Genomic DNA, 7,267 nt, shown 5'->3' with positions numbered 1-7,267 from the left:
CAATCCCAGCAGCACAGGCTGGACCCTCTCCTCCCCTCAATCCCAGCAGCACAGGCTGATCCACTCTGGTATTTCTGGAAACCACAGTCCAGAATGAACTATTCCCCCTTCAGTTCTTTCTGCTTAGTATTTTACCAAAGCAACAAGAAAGTAACTAACACAATGAGATTCAAGATAACTCAGACTAGGTAAATAATCATATCCCTTTTTGATCAAAAATATCATGGAATAAACAAACTATTGCATAATGTAAGCAAACCACCGCATTGTTTCAGAGCTATCCCAAATCACATCATCTTCAGCAGAGAACCTTCTGCATTTTAAACACCAAGGAGAACCACCTATTTAGAGGTCCCTTTCTGTCTTATACCCAAGCAGTGAAAATCATGCCCTGCTATTCCAGTGGGAGTTCTGATTAGGTTCTTCTTAGTAAAGTCACACATATGCAAGCCTGACCCTTTAGAATGGCCTTTAAACATAGCAGCTACCCAAACAAACACAAGAGCGTCTTTTTTCTAGAACCCTTTCAGTAATCTTGTTAACGAGCCCTGATAACCCTGGAAGCATGAGCTTGGGATCATGAAACTTTAAAGGGAGCCTGGTCCTTTCAAGCCATTCACAAATTTCCCTCATATATGAAATGAAGGGACTGGGTTCTGGAGAAGTGGCTTGTCTAAATTTAGTGACAGATTTGGGACAGTCCAAGTCCCGGACTCCCATCCCCAAGCTGGAAAGAACCTCAATTTCCCTGTAAGAACACTTTCAAGTGTGAAATTGAAAAAGCAAGTGACTTAACTTCTCCAAAATCTGAAGTTTATTCTTATAGGAGAATAAAATAAAATCCTCTCCGAGGTTCTTCTGTTTCTGAAATCTGGTGAATGCAATTTCCATAATGCAGAATACCAAATGTCCCCCACATTGTGTGAGGATACAAAGCTGCTTCCGTCTTTGATTTAAGAACAAAATTGTGTGTGGGGTGGGGGGAGGAGTCTATGAGTCTAAGCACAGGAGAAGCCAGGGTAGAGTTCACAAGTTATGTAGGGGGAACCCTCTCCCTTCCTAGTTCCATATCACCCCATCCCAGGACACAGAGGGTGGAATAAAATTCTCCAATAGCCTAGGCAGTTTCAGCTCTCACCTGATCAGAAGGGCACTAGGGCTCCATATGGTTTTAGTGGGTGGCCTAGGGTTGTGTCCTGGAAGCCTGGCATGCAATGTGACTGTGGTGGACTTTGAGAGGTAGGGCCAAGTAGCAGGTGATTGAATCATGGCCACCTTCATGAAGAGAGCAATACTCCTGTGGTAGGGTGGGCTCTTTCTGCAAGAATATATTAGTTCTCGCAAAAGGGCGTTATTACAAAGGAGCCGGCCCCTTCCTTCTTCCCCTCTTTAGCTATGACCTCCAATTCTCACACACATCTGCCTGGTGATGCTATCCACCAAGTTGTATCGTGTACAACGACTGCTTAAGAACACGGCCTGTCACTTCTTTCTACTCCAGCCAGGGCAGTGATCAGGTAAGGGCGATCCTTTGCAGTTATAGATATGGCGTTCCGGAAAACAGTGGTCTCACTTTCTCACCCTCTGGGGTGCTCAGTGCTGGGGTGTGCCTCTTTAACTTGACATGTCAAGTGACAACATTTTGAAATGGCTTCTTATAAAAGTCCGAGCTAATTCAAGCCAGTGTGTGTGTGTGTGTGTGTGTGTGTGTGTGTGTGTGTAATCTTCCCTCCTGCATGGCTGCTTTGAGTAGTAACAACAGTCAACACAAACAGCGCTGTGTATCTATTAACTAACTTAACTCACAGCAACCATAGACAACTGAGAGAAAAGAAACGGTGGTCCCCTCCAGGGAGAGCACTTGCCTAAGGTCAAATGGCTAAGCCCAGCGTGAGGATTTGAACCTGTATCTTTTGGCTCTTGGGTTCTCCTCTTCTTGGACTTGCTGCAGATGCCCTTCTGGACTCCCACAGTTGAGAAGGGTCTACTTTATCCTCCCATTTCACAGACGGGTTCTCTCACTAATAAATGGTGAAGGCAGATTTGAATCTGAACCTGTCTCATGCACAGACTCCGGTTCTTCTCACTCTCAGACATCTTTCTCACTGGTGTAGGTTGACTGCTGTACCTAAATTTTTCATAGCTTTTCAAATTCAAACTTAATGTTGGAAATAAAATATAAAATAAATAAACATAAAAATAGCAGTAATTTTTAAATTAGATAACAGGTATGTTTTAAGCACTCTACCTGTGTAAGTCCATAAATTCTGACAAGCCTATAAGTATTCTCTTAGTTTGGAAATATAGATTCATTTATTATATATGATATTTGTTTTATTATATCTGTTTTTGTACTAAGAATTGCACCCAGGGCCTCATCCATACTAGGCAAACATTCCAATGCTGAATTATATCCCAAGCCCCCTCTTGTTTTCATTTTAAGACAGAATATTGTTTAATTAATTAGGCTGGCTTCCAACTCTCCATCCTCCTGCCTCAGCTTTTATAGTAGTAGGAATTGGGTATGTACCACCCTGTTAAGAAATAAATAAAGATGTGCTAAAGTTAAATGAGTTTGTTATCTTTGGGTGGGGGTTGTTTGTTTGGTTTTTGGGTTTGGAGAGAGTAGCCTGTAACCCAGGAAGGTCACAAACTAATTATGTAGCCAAAGCCGACCTGGAACATCATGTCTTTTGTGAGGAATCTTCTTTTAAAATATTTTCATTAAACTATTTCAGTGGGGTTGAAAAGGAAGCAAGGGGGGAGAGGGCAAAGACAGCAAAGCAGCTTGCATGGGAGCAGCTCTGACTCGAGACAAGAGTCCATCTCCTTGCTCCTGGGATGCAAACCCTGCACACCCTCATTGCTGGACCAGCCAGTTATTTTAATAAACATTTCCTGCTTCTCCAAGTTTAATGTCCAAGAACAGAACCGGACTGGGAGGCAGATCAAGCCCTGGGATTACCTGGGTCATTAAACTTGAGAAGGGCAGTAAGGCAGACACAGAAAGGGCAAAGTATCTGTGCCAGCCCAGCCACACACGCCGGTCCTCACAGGGGGCGTATGTTTTACTTTTCCTTGTGACTATAAAAACTTTGGGGCCTGGGACCTACACAGAAAGGCTGGGGTGGGGTGCTTCAGGGAGCTATCTTTGGTGAGAAAAAAAGAGAAGCATGTTTAAAACAGTAGCCTCTCAAGCAGCTGTGGACCTTGTTGCCCCTTATTCTATCAAATAGGTGGCAGAGAAGGGGGCACAGGCAGCTCTTCCCTAAGGGCACAGCCTAGAAAACAATGGGCCACAACATAGCTCCTACCAACACCACGGCTACAACATGGGCCACAAAATAGCTCCTACGAGCACAACAGCTACAGTCTTCTTGGTCCAGGCTGTCTTCTGGAGCAGTCGGTCAGGTATTGACAAAGGATAGATAATCAGGGAAAAGGCAACACTCAGGGTTCTTCCAGCCATCCAGCCCCAAATGCCCTCAGATAACTGTGACAAAGTAGGTGTTATAAGTTAGAAGGCAAACACTGACATGATGTCACCCAACCAGGAATGTCCCCAAGGTGATCAGGGAGCCCTTGAGCTCTCCATGGGACAGACTAGGGTAGACTGTGGCAGGGAGTCCCATTGCAAAACTATCCTTTGGTATCAATAATTCATAACTACACCAATGCTCCCCCTTTTTTCTACTGGTTTGTAAATGACTGAACAAATCCACAAAAAGCATCCCTTTTAAGGGCCCCTTACTGATTTTAAGCCGTCCATCAAACCACAATGGATCCCTTTATTGTCTCTTGGTCATCAGTTAATCCATTCAGCATGTTATGGGATACCCTCTAACTCAGTGGCGCGTCTTACCATTCAGTAGCTCATGCTCCATCAATGGTGACTTACAGATAAATTTAGAGAGTTAGTGTCTTTAATTTGATAGGAACCAACACCTAAAAACAGACATGCTGGAGGCCCAACAGCCCATTTCTAACAGTTGGAAACCACCCCTTACATACTCTTTCACGTACCTTCCTGATTCCCCAAGAGGTCAGGAAGACGCTGATTCTGCGTGAGAGGAAGCAATCCTCTGAATGCTAAGGAAAGATAAAAGAACTTCTATCTTTCAGAGAGCTACAGAGCTCTCAGCCAGGCGCAGGACAGAACACCCGGTGGGGAGCCCGGTAAGTGGCTGCAAGGTGCATTCCTACCTCTTGGTACAGCTGCCCTTTCCTCCTCCCTCAGACCCCTCCCACTCTGAGCAGGCCCCACAAACAACAAAGGCCAAGCGTGGCCATCCTCCAACTCATAGCAATCCCACTTCACATCTGCGAGACTTAAAGCAGGCTCTTTTATCAGTGTAGGTGCAATGCAAAAAGTTTAGAAGTTTAGGCTTGTAGAGATAGCCGAATTTCTTGGGTGTGACCCATTTCAATTAGGTCATCAAAAACTCCCTTCCAACGCCCGATTCTACTAATAAAAGAACTCTCCCAGTCACCTAAGAGGAGAGTGAGAGAAGGATGAGGTGAACGCCTGTCCATCCAACAATACCGGGGCACTGAAGACTCAATTGTCTGCTGAGAGGAACAAACATCACTTTCAATTTCTTCTCCTTTTTAAGCAACTTCCGGAGAACCAGCCATTTAAAATTTTTTAAAAAAAAAAATCACAACCGGGAACGCCACACCTAGGCGGATTTCAAACAAAACGACCCATCTTTCAGAAAAGAAGAAAACTGCAACCTGTGAAATTTCAAAGAGTCTTACTCACGTAGCAATCCGGAAGCTGCTAGAAAACAATTAAGCCGGGTTTCAAAATGACCAGGACAGGATGTGCCCATAGAAAGAAATGTTGAGTGCGCTGAGAAGCTGCCAAAGTTAGCGCTGCAAAGTACCCTGAACTTTGAAAAGGTATCCTAGGGTCACTCTGACCCCTTCCTCCCAAGCTGGTAGTCTTACAAGCACTTTCGCCCTTGTGATATTTGGCGGGAGGGAGGGGGAGGCGGGAGATGCGAGAAGAGCTGGGGAGAAGCCTGCCTGAGCGCTCCAGTCACAGAGAGCATCAAGGTTTCGGTTCCCTCCAAGCAGGGGACAAAAAGGTGGCACTGAAATCCTTTCTCTTCCCCCTCCCCCAACGGCGCACCCCTAGAGACCCGGCAGCAACGCCCTTGGATGGCGGGACCGCCGCTTCTCCTCATTAAGGGAGCGCAGGGGCTTGCAGGAGGTGGAAGGCTGAGCGAAACCCTAGGGACCCAAGGTGGAACCTACCAGCGAGGTGGCGCGCTCAGAGCTCCGGGCTGGGCTGGGGCTCGTAGGTGCTCCCCAGCACCCTGAAGATGGCCTGGGCGGGCCAGGCGTCCATAGTCTTCAGCTGACTGCGCTCTTGCCGCCCTACGCAGCTGGAGTGGGGACCGTTCCACAGTCTGGCGCTGCTTCTCTTGCGGGCTGAAGATACGGCGGGTCCCGCGGCGGCTTGCAGCAACAGGCACCGCGGTGTGGCCGGCGGCGGCGACAGCAGCCGAGGAGGAGGTGTCTGCGCGCTGCTCGCGTTTTCTCCTCCCCGGCTGGGCGAGCGCGGGGGAGGCGGGGGCGGGGGCGAGGGGGCAACAGCGGGGATCTCCTTAGTGGTTTCCGCGGGAGCCAAGAACAGGACGCAATGCCCTCCCTTCTCCTCCGCTCCGTGCGACTCTGGCGGGGCGACACGGCCCAGATTGGCTAGTCACAGGCGAGCAACAGCTGCTGCAGTGCGGGTCCTCCACGGCCTCCCTCCCCTCGCTCCCCAGCGGTCCATCCTCAGCCCGCCCAGGGGCCACCAGGCTCCACCCCACGAGAGCTTGGATAAGGTGCACGGATCGCTGCCCCATCCAGCCTCAGCGTGAAGAAGTCCTGGCCCGGGATATTCTCCGCGTGCTGGGGACGCGGGCCCACGAGTGATAATGGCCTTCGCGGCGGGATGTGCGTTTGCACATCGTGTTCTTGATAGCCTATTTATAGCAGGTGGCTCAGACCGCGGCTACTTTGGCCCCGGAGGCTCTCAGCAGGTGGTAACGTAGCCTGGGCTCTGGCCAGAATCCAGCTCCTCCACACGCACTCCTCCGAAACTGACCGGGATCACTGCGCAGCTTACCCGCAGGCCACCCAGCCACCAGCCCTCCCCCGCATCACCCTTCTTCCTGCACTGGGGTCGAATGGCAAGAGGGAGGAAACCGGGCACCAAAGGAGGCTGGGACGCTGGTACTCCAGGCAGGAAAATCAGGGACTCAGGAAAACACCCGGGTTGGAGTGCCCTCCGTGGATTAAACACCACTAAGCCCATCTCTGACCAGGTGCGGGAGTGACGCAGAGCCCAGACTGCGCGCTTTTTCCTTCCCTGCGCGCCGAGCACACACGCACGCAAGCGCGCTTGTGTACACGCCAGAGAGCCACGAAAAGCTCCCAAAGCATCCCAGAGCATCTTAGAGCGGGTTAAAGAGGCAGTTTCACTTAGAAGAGCAGAAGGGGTGGAAGAAAAGTGAGCACTGCAAGTGGGAGCTGCCAGCTTGGGTTGTATCTAGAACACTCTGTAGCTATAGTGTGGGGATAGCTTGCTCTTTATTACGGCATAGTTTGTCTGCGTAGTTTCAGATCTTTTAAAAAAAAGAGTTAAAGAATACATACAGCTACGAATAATCTAATGAGGAGAATACTGACGAGTTTATGGAAATTGTTCTGCAAAACAGGTCAGATTTTCCTGTTAAACTAAAATTGTCTTCGGGATCAGATCATTATTGTTTCATTCAGAACCCCATTGCTCAGTCATCCTTCCCTCTCTGTGACCTTCAGACCACCTGTAGAGGCGGGTGACCAGTCAGCCATTTCAGGAGCACCAGGGCCACCTTTCAAAGAGTCTGAGAGATGGTGTTTGGACCTATTGTTTAATCACCTTGCCTGGCAGTCCCCCCTGTGGGAGAAGGGACAGAGGATTTGCTGGACTATACTTACAGAGCAGGCCAGAGCCACCTCAGTATTACTGCTTCCTTCCCTTTTCTTGCCCTTACCCCTACACCTCCCCCCTCCAAAAATTCTGGACCTTGAGTGCGGGAGGCTTAGCAGCGTGGTGGAAGCCAGGTGGTATAGGAAGGCGGGGCTCGGGTACCGAAGAGGGATAGTAGAGGAGCCTAGGCCCAGTCTTGATGTTGGGAGGCAGGGGAATAGTTCATTCCCCATAAGCTCCAGAAATTTATTCCCCATAAATTCCAGCAAAGAGGTGTGTATAACGGAGAGGCAAGCAACCTGC

At 49.0% G+C, this 7,267-nt stretch overlaps 1 protein-coding gene across 3 annotated transcripts in view; it reads right to left on the bottom strand.

Annotated features, from left to right (window-relative positions):
- Tbc1d1 (TBC1 domain family member 1) overlaps positions 1-6,282 on the bottom strand; it is a 185,914-nt gene extending 179,632 nt beyond the window's left edge. For all 3 annotated transcript variants that reach the window (XM_005359249.3, XM_026785238.1, XM_026785239.1), the window contains exon 1: positions 5,260-6,282. The gene's annotated coding sequence lies outside the window, so the exon portion shown is untranslated. The remainder of the gene's footprint in view (positions 1-5,259) is intronic.
- Positions 6,283-7,267: the final 985 nt, after the last annotated feature.

The sequence above is a fragment of the Microtus ochrogaster genome, linkage group LG1 (assembly GCF_000317375.1).
Source record: "Microtus ochrogaster isolate Prairie Vole_2 linkage group LG1, MicOch1.0, whole genome shotgun sequence".
Classification (NCBI taxonomy): domain Eukaryota; kingdom Metazoa; phylum Chordata; class Mammalia; order Rodentia; family Cricetidae; genus Microtus; species Microtus ochrogaster.
Note: the sequence above shows the minus strand (reverse complement) of the source record. Positions and strands in the feature narration are given on the sequence as shown.